We start from the raw sequence: 10,149 nt of genomic DNA on the forward strand, positions 1-10,149 counted from the left end.
AATAGGGTTCATCTGAATAATAATGATAATAATTCATTATGAAGTGAGGATGCAGATGGAAATAGGATGTTTACACAACAGTGGTGTAATGTTAAGTACTACTGTAAAGGGTTTATGCAAATGTAGTTGTGTTAGAGATTGCATGTACTGTATGTGAAAATTGCTGACACCCAAAATACCATAAGAAAATTTGATTGTCTAGAAAGCCCTAATTTGAGAGGCATTGTCAGAAATGAATGCAGCTGCCTTCCTCCCTTGAATTATTTCTTGGCAGTTCTTGTTTGGCGGTCACTCTTGTCTTATTTATGATCACTGTCTTGTCTTATTTATGATCACTGTCTTGTCTTATTTATTAGTCACTGTCTTACTTCAAATAATTTATTTTGCTTTCAGAAATACACTATACAGCACAGGGTTATGGATCCCGCTGGCTCAACAGACCTTTGAGAACTAGCACATTAGTCTTGCTTGGAATGCCAGTGGAACAGAGTTTGGCATTGACAAGAATACACGGAATGTTGGGGAAAAATTCAAAGGTCAAAATGATCCCTCTGGAGTGCACTTTGGTTTACTAGGTGTATGTTCAGAGAATTCTCAGTGTCCCAGCTACAAAGCCAAGCTTTGTTTTATAGTGAGCTGGTGCTTCAACCTGCTTTTATCAGAATTAGGGCAGTAATTTAAACTACACTTTCAATTTGACAAAGATTTTCTCACCTCCCCATCATCATTTTCAAGCATTTGGGAACACAAGTTACAACAGAAGTTATTTGTTAGCAACCTTATATCAATAACAAGTGAAGAGCAGAAACAAAACAAACTACTTAAACTTCTTACTTTCTTGGACTGATCAGTGGGTCAGTTAATGCAAAGACATTAGGCATGTGAAGTATTGAAGCAATGTACATGCTTTGTTGACAGGCAAAGCATTAATTTCTGTAAATAAGGTAACTTAATCTCCTCTACATCTTTTTGACTGGCAATTTTAAGTAGCATAAAAACTTTTTTCCAAAGATCACCAACTAATGGTGGTTTTGGGTTGCTACACTGCAAACAAAAATACTGTAATTTTATTTGTGAAGACTGTTTTATGACCAAACTATATTATGAAGAAAACATATACATACAAATCTTGTTTTGATATGTCTTCTTTTAAATTTAGTATAATGGCAACATAGTTTTGCAATTGTTTGATGATAAAATTACCATATATTATAATGAGGCAAGCAAATGATTGTTAAACAAAAAACATGTCTTGAAGTTATCTAGCTTTCATTTTTTTGTAAACTGCTTAGGTTTCTTATGATCTGGTGAAATCTACCTGGCACTGGGAAATTTATTCTGCTATTTCAGTGCTGTTAGTAGACAGGGGAGAAACTGCACAAGGACCGGCTTTTTCATTATTTCAAAACAAAAGGACTTGGTGGTGCAGCATTACATCCTTCTGCAGAGGACCTGAAAACAAAGGGTAGAGAATAGTTATTAGGGGACAACTCAGTAGATGTCACTGTTAATGAAATATTGTGCTATTTTTAGTATTTTAATCAATCACTATTTTAGTGTTTCTGCACACTTCAGGATGCCATATTTTAGCAATGGTTATGAATAGTGTGTTTATATGGTGATTGGAGCGCCTTAATGTATTTTTAATGTCATATATAGTAGTGTACTTTTAAAACTATTGAACTTTTATTCTTGGTCATTCATTCTTTTACTGGCTTCCCAACTTGCATGCATCATGACACAAATGTGATAGCCAAAGGGACAGGCAGTTGAATGCCCATATTCAATATAGGTTTTAGTTAACAATAAAATAGAAGTGAAAGAATATGGTAAAATAACCTTAAAAAACAACAAACTTCCACTCTGTAAATCCAGGTACAATGTCTGGTATGTGTAATTTGCAGCATTGCAGAGAGAGCAGAGACAGGAAATTACCTAAAATGACCAGTCAATGTGATTGATGAACCTTATTGTAGTAGTTTCTGGGAGAATGTTGGCAGTGGGTAACTAAGTGGTTTATTTCACTTTGCGGGCAATCATTTCAGTTCAGAGCACAGGCATAGCCTGTTTTAGGTTTTGTCAGTTCTGTTAACTCTTATGCTAAACCTGTTACAAAAATGTCAAAAATAAAGAAAAGGTTTAGGTAGCTATAATACTTGTTCTTTTATTAGAAAAAAAATTATAGCTTGGCCCTTTAAGTTTCACAAACAGAGAATAAAATTGTCATTCGTATGACAAAGTATTTTTTCTTGTAAAGATTTAGCTCTTTATGGACTTTCACTTTACAGTTAAGACATTCAATAGGTGTTGTGATATACGAAGTGCGGCATAAATAACGCCTTTGTTTATGGTCAAAAAACCTTTTGATTATCCTTTATTTCTTTCGAACATGAATGTGTTACTGCAGGTTAGATTAATATATTATATTAACAATTAACATAATGTATTAGGTTTAATAATGTTCAGTACTAATGATATTTGGTTTTGCACCCTTGGGATGTTAAATTCGCCTAAATAACAATCTTGTTTTCAGCACTATTATTTTATTGTTTGATAGTACAAATTGAATGCTTTTACTCTCTGTTCCTTTGTTAATCTCATGGTTTATAATATATCTGAAAAAATGAAGATTTAGCAAATTAAAGAAAACAATAAAGAAAATATATATTATAAAATATAAAATTAAAAGAGGCATTACTTATGCACATTATTAAACCGGATAAGCATTATATTACATTGTTGCATATATATATTAATCTATTAACTCTGTATTTCTCATTCATGTTCAAAATAAAGGATAATCAAAGACTAATTTTGTTCCACTTAAACAGTAAAGCGTTACATTATGCTTAATTCTGTATTTCAGAATTATATATTACTATACTGGAAATTTTTTCAAGCTGTAAAAGAGTAAATTTCTGGCCAACAGACTATTGGTATTTTAGAAGATCCTGATCCTGAAGAAGTTGAGAGGATTACTTTAACCTTTCGAGATCTTGACCAGTTTTTAGCCCATATCCTGTGGATTCATGGAAAGTGGTCTCTTCACCCAGCATGTTTCTTTGAAGACATGGAGAGAATGATTCACTGATAGGTAATTTTTATCTTATTTTTATTTTTACTTTTTGGTCTGTCAGTAGCCATGTCATCTTTTGGCAGCCAACTTCAGAACTTTAAAGTGTTCTTTAAAACTTTTCCTCAAACATATTATTATATTCAAGACTCAGAAGCTAATTGTTAAGTCAGTAAGTAAATGCACCTTGTCTCTCACCATATAAGTATATTGAGACTAAAGCTTTAGGGAACACTGTAGGCTGTTAAAATTCTTTGTGTCATCCTTGCATTGCTTTCTGCCTTCCATTTTTCATCTGTCACCACTTTCATCTCTTCTCACTCCGCTGTTTAACTTGATCTTTTCATTTTTCAGTTGTCAGTACTAATCATCTCATTAAGGACAAGATGCTACCAGGGCACCTTGCGAAACGTAGCAGCATGTTTGTGTGATCTTGTTAAACTACTTTAAACAATAATAGTCTCATGAAATTGTGTTTTGCAGTTACAAATATGATTGTCAAGTTCACTATTCAACCTTTCTGCTTCTTGTACTTCTGTTTTCAGCCATTTCTTGACAAAGTTTGATGCTTTATATTAGTCCAAGGTCAAGTTAGTGTTTGAAGATTTCTTTCCACAGGTAAAATCAGTTCAACCTGAGTTGGTTTCTACAAAACCAAAGTTTTTTCATCAAGTGCAGCAAGAAAAAGAATGAAGGCAAGATATCCCAGAGTTCAGAAAATGCAATCTTCAGGACAGAATCAGTCAGATGATGTGCCACACCACATCCTCTCAGCCATATAAATCTTCAATTCCTGATGATATAGTGTGAAACGCACAGAAATAAGGTTCCAGCAGTTTCCCAAAGTCCTGACCAGCTATCCCGAGGTAGGCAACTCCAAGTGAAATCACCCGCCTTAGTCTTGACTCATCATATTCTGTTGGAATGCTTGTTGAAACATTGGAAAGGTGAGAATTTGAGAATCCCAGCAATACCAAGAGACTTGTGGCTCTTCAATTTCCAAAATAAACCTGGTTAAATTATTACGGTACAATAATTTCCCAAATTTCCATTATTCGAGTTGCATAAATTCACAGACACATGAATTTTCATTAACCTAACTAATGGTCATACATGAGTTTCATAGACATGTCAGAACATTTATGAACACTAAGAAACCCTTCAAAAGTATTTGTTTAATTTTTTTATAATTTATGTTTTCAGGCTTTTATGTAAATTAAATATTATTAAAGTAATAATTTCTCTCTCTTCTCTCTCTTTTAGTGAGATGAATTTTTATACATACATGGAGCACAGGTATGTTTATTTAAATGATAAATAAACTTTTTTACCTAATAATAAGTACTAATTTCAAATATTAATAAGATTAATAAAATTAAATAATAATAATAATAATAATAATAATTATAATATAATACAATAATGATAAAACTGTAATTACAAAATTCATATTATTTTGAACAAAAGTCAAATTCTTCTCATTTTGTTAAGAAGGTCAAGCAAAAGCCTCAGACATGTCATTTAACATGAAACAGAAAAGTGTTTAATCAGTGGTCAAATTTTTCTTGTAATCCTCTGTGTGTGTGTGTCCATAATAATTCATAAAAAATCTCACTTTCCTAAGTAAGGACAACTGTTATCTCTCTCTCTCTCTCTCATTCGAAGTTAGCCAACCTACGTATTACAGTACTGTTTCTCTGTATGTCTTTAGCCGTATAGTAGGTAATTTTGAATTGATCTAATTTTACCTGTACCGTTTACAAACTGTAAATGCGCCATTCTAAAACATAGAGACATAGAGCATTTCAGAACAAAGAGAAAGTGACAGAATAAAGAAGTTTTTAAAAATGAGGTTGAGGAGACTTCTGAAAATAGATCGGTGGAATGGGGGAGAGAGTCACACACTCCTATATTCTTAAGTCAACCATTTATTTCTTTTTTTAAGGATAATGTATTAAGCTAACTTTTAAATGAAAATACATGGCCCCAATTTCATTTAAGTTAGTTTCAATACTAATTTCCATCTTTTGATATCTAACATGAGAATAACTTTTCTCTCTCTTACTCTCTCTCTCTCTAATAATTCATATAAATAATATAACTTGATATTTCAAAGTAAGGACAATATCTCTCTCTCTCTATTTGTGTTATTCTCTCAGTCTCATAATAACTGGGATAAATAATTTCACTCTCTTAAGTAAAGACAACTTATCTCTCTCTCTCTCTCTCTCTCTCTCTCTCTCTCTCTCTCTCTCTCTCTCTCTCTCTCTCTCTCTCTCGTTCATAGTTACGCTCCACATCTTTACAAACTTATTAATTCTCTGTGCATCTTACCTATAGTAGATAGTTTAAATTGATCTAATTTGACTGAATATCATCTCTGATGTAAATGCGCTGAGTATTTACAAAATACGTTCTGAAACATGAGACATAATAACTAAGAGCATGTATTAGATCAAAATATAAAACACTGTTAAGATTTCATGAAAAGCATTTCAATTAAAGAGAAAGCATACAGAATAAAGAAGTTATAAAAGAGGTTGAGATTTCTAAAAATAGATCGGTTGAAGGGGGAGGGGAGAGAGAGAGAAAAAAATTCTCTTCCAACTCTCCCACTTTTTATGTCAACCATTTTATTTATCTTTAAGGGTAATGTATTAAGCTAACTTTGATGAATAGAGTACGTGAATTTTAATTTCATTTGAGTTAACGGGATGATTAATTTGATTAGGGTCATATTTAGTTTAAACTTTTAAAATAAGCATTTCAGCATTTTTAGAGACTACCAAACTTCTGCTGAAAAATTCATCCCTGGCGCGAGTTCTGAACCTAACATAAAGCAAAGTTCGAGATAGTGTATTAAGAAATAGTTTTGAAATTGATGAATGCAAGTTTTCTATTCTTTAAGCGTTGAGACATTAATAAAACTAGCGAGATAGATGTATACTATACTGTAATAAATACTACAAACCTCGGTTTTTTACTGAGTAGATTGCTCACTGCACTAAAGGAGGGGTGCCTTTTGCTCGGAAAAGTTTTCCTGCTAGCTAATTTGGTTTCCAAGTATCTTGTCCTAATAGCAACATTGCTTTTAAGTAATTACAAGTAATGTAACCGAAACTTATTTACTAACGTAAATTTCTCCCTCAGATATATGTTTTGTCAATAAATAATGTTAACGAATAAAGAGATTATAAAGTATTGTGATGGTAAGTCTAGATTTAATAACAACACCTGCTGAAGTCAATGACAGGAGCTTGTTTTCGGATGCACGCTGCATAATATTTTTACTTTTCACATATTTTAACACCAAATGGGATAAATTACACTAAGCGTAAGAAAAACATGTCATTATAAACTTTCTTTGAATACCAGAATCTACTAAAAACATGGAATTAATAAAACTCGCTATTGGTGAAAACTTCCTGGGAGGTAAAAGGAACAGCCTGTGGCTTTAGATAAAATTTAGATAAAATTACCTAGACAGGTAGGCCTAGTTATTCATATGGTATCCATATGCCAGCAAATGTTGATGGGCAAGAAAACTTTTCAGATACATATCATCTTTTATAGGATTTTGTGCTGAAGCCTTTTGTTATATCATTATGGTAAATATGAAGAGGCTATTTTTTCTTTTACATAATAATAGTAATGTACTTTATTCCCTTATTATGGCTTTATTTCTTGCACACATTTCAAACTACTGTAGTCTAGCCTATGTCTGTGTGTCTTACACCATTTTTTGACAATTGCAATAAATTTTGCTTAACTCTTTAAGGTAAAGAGTAACAGTAAACAGTAGCTGATGCTTGATATAAGTTAGGCTAGGTGTATGTAGGCCTATGATGTGAGTCCGTATAGAAAGGGTTTGCTAATTTTGTCGTAAAGGTATAGATTCTATTAATAGCACTACAGTATTTTCGGTTTGAGGATACTGTAGTGTTCCATAAATTTACATAAAAATCACAATTAAATGAATTCATAATTTCACCGATTACAACCATGATACCCCTCCTCTCCCACTTCCTCCCTGCCTCAGTATTTTGACAGTAGACGCCTATAGCTACTAATCATGAAATGTATATGTGTATAGTACATTTTCTACTCCAATCCACATACTCTTTACTTCTCAAAATATCTGAAACTCATGTTAACCTTATACTTAATAATGTCCTGAACTGAAGCGCAAAGAAATAAGAAAATAAAAGAAGTTTTCTTATCTTGCATTGTCACTGCTATCTTTTACAAAAGAAAAGTAAGTTATTTAATTTCTCGAAATATATTTTTCTTAGTATTGCACCTAAAAAAGAAGCATAGAAACTATTTAAATTGCAGATATAGCCATTAAAGTAATCTCAATAACATAACATCAATTTCAACACTTACATAAATTAGAAACTATTTAATTGCAGATATAACCATTAAAGTAATCTCAATAACATAACACTGACTTAACACTTACATTAATCAGAAAAAACTGCAATGACATAAATCAGGAAAAATGCTGCAATGACAATCAGCTGGGATAGTTTACCACAGGCTGTTCTTTACCTCCCTCGGGTTTCCTGTAGCAAGTTTATAAGTTTATTAATTCCATGTTTTTCAGTAGATTCTGTATTCAAAGACAGTTTATAACATGTTTTTCTTATGCTTAGTGTAATTTTTCCCAATTGGTTTTTAAATTTGCTGAAAAGTAAAAAATTGCAGTGTGCATCTGAAAGCAAGCTCCCTGTTGTTGACTTTGGTGGGTGTTGTAATTAAATCTGACTTACCATCACAATACTTTATAATCTCTTTATTCGTTAACATTATTTATTGACAAAAACATATATGAGGGAGAAATTTATGTTAGTAAATAAGTTTCGATTCATTACTTGGTAATTATTTTGAAACGATGCTATTCAGACAAAATACTTGCAACCAATCAGCCTGGCAGGAAACTTTTCAGCTAAAAGGGCACCCTGCGAGTGAGTGCAAATCCGCCTCCGTAAAAAAACCGAAATGAGGAAAATACATACTTATTATACATATTTGAAAAGATGGTTCAAAAGTAAACTAATGGACAGCGAACTTGCTAAAACCAGGACTTCAATGAATAAAACAATTATTTATGAACAGTAAAATATTCTAACAAATATCAGAAACATTCATTTTAACTAATTCATGCTAAATAATCTGTATGGTACAGTATACTAGAAGACTTAACGTTTGTTTCCATTTACCTAAAAGAAGGAAAAGAAGTGCATCCAAAGGATACCAAACCATGCCTTTTCTGATTAGAGACCATATGAACTTCCAAATTTAGTAGACCTGTCTCAGATTGATACTTAATTTTTATAAACAGTTTCATGGGGTAGGAAAAGAAACAAATCATATTATCCTTCTGAAAGCTATCATATATGGCCATGTATTGCCTTTCATTATGTAGGGTGTTGTTACCCTTCATTAACAATACATTTTATCCCCAAAGTTAACACGAAATCATTTAGGCATGATGAAATTTATGCTATATGACATCTTAACACAGTCTTGTGTTTTTGGCCTATTTACTGTTTTTTTTTTTTTTTTTACAAACTATTCTAGAATTTTTCTCCCTAATGGAAGTCATTGTTCTGATGTTTTGCAATTAGAATTTGCTGCCCGATGTTTGAGTCTTAAGCTTTAATTCAGGTAAACACAAAAGAATTACTGTTCAAGGAACTCAGTTCATACATATTTCCTGCCATGCTGAGTAATCAGGTATATGGAGAATAGTATGTAGTTTTTCTTTGTTAACACAGACCAATTCATTTCAGCATATGTAGTTTTCTTTTGCTTACATAGACCACCTCATTTCAGTTTGTATTTCATGACAAACTTTTTATTTTTAAGTGTCCACATGCTTATAATAAACCATTGTCTTAGACAGCCAACATAGACATAGTATCAACTGTCTGATTGGAATAACACTTTATCAGGCAGGAAGTTGTATCTGTATCTGTTAGTCTTGAACTTTTTTTTTTTTTAGTAGTAGGTTAGTTTACCAGATACTTAATTCAAAATTTCCTAACTCTCACAGGGCTGGCCCTCTCCATTATATATAGATAGAGGTGGTTTGTTTTTGGTCAAGCAGACTATGCAATGCTGTGTAGGACCATGGTGGTCTGTTGTTGTTGCTGATAGTTAATGCCAAAATGAAAGCATGTGTGTGAATATACAGTGAAATCATGCACCAGTTCCTAGATTAATTTGCTCACCTGGAACTTGATGAACTGAGTATTGCTGTCTAAGAGTTTGAAAACTATAAGGTAAACAATGAAGGACTGATCAAATACTGGGGAGGATAAGGGAAAGGCATTATTCAAGACTGTCCGTTTAGTGCTCTGTAAGACAGGTGTACCCCCATTTTCATAGGTGTCTGCTTAGTAAACAGTGAGGAAATAAAAGTTCAAATATTCATTTGTCCTGCCTGGCATATGATGATTATTTATATGAACTGAGGCTAGGAGAAACTAACTGATTTTCAGTTTTTAGATTAGGTGAGCAGAAGCAAAATCCATGTAGTTCACGATACATTTTGATAGATTAATTATATAGGAGAATTGCTCCAGGGTCAGTTGGAGTCCTTATGAAACTCAAATATCCAGATTAAGGTGTGATTTCATAAGAAACATTTTTTAGTGACTGGATAATTGCACTGTACTATAATTCCTAGTTTTCAAATCTGATTTTAAATACAAAATTAGTGTTAATATGAATAATTTGTATATTACTGTAAAGTATCGTTAATTTCATGGAGTGGTGAGAATTTTGACTAATTGAATAGAAAAGTGTGAAAGTGCTAAATATATTCTTCTTGTAATATTTCACATTATGATTATGATTACTCTTTCCATTTCTAAGCAAATCTCCAGCTCTTTATCATTACATGGCATATATTTATGATCATGTCTTCCTTTTCAAGCCTTCTGCTTTCAGTTTTTGTGACTTTCCTTAACTTATTTGAGTGGTATATAAGTGTCAGATTTGAGAAGACTTGTTAGCAGTTTCTTTTGCAGTTGCAATGGAGGATAACTTTGGGAGATTCACATCTCCCC

The 10,149-nt window shown here is 32.4% G+C and overlaps 1 protein-coding gene across 2 annotated transcripts in view; it reads right to left on the reverse strand.

The window, feature by feature from the left end:
- The window catches only part of Uck (Uridine-cytidine kinase), a 202,979-nt gene that overhangs the window by 153,617 nt on the left and 39,213 nt on the right, over nucleotides 1-10,149 (reverse strand). The window lies entirely within an intron of this gene.

This window comes from Macrobrachium rosenbergii, chromosome 9 (genome assembly GCF_040412425.1).
Source record: "Macrobrachium rosenbergii isolate ZJJX-2024 chromosome 9, ASM4041242v1, whole genome shotgun sequence".
NCBI classification, from domain to species: Eukaryota; Metazoa; Arthropoda; class Malacostraca; order Decapoda; family Palaemonidae; genus Macrobrachium; species Macrobrachium rosenbergii.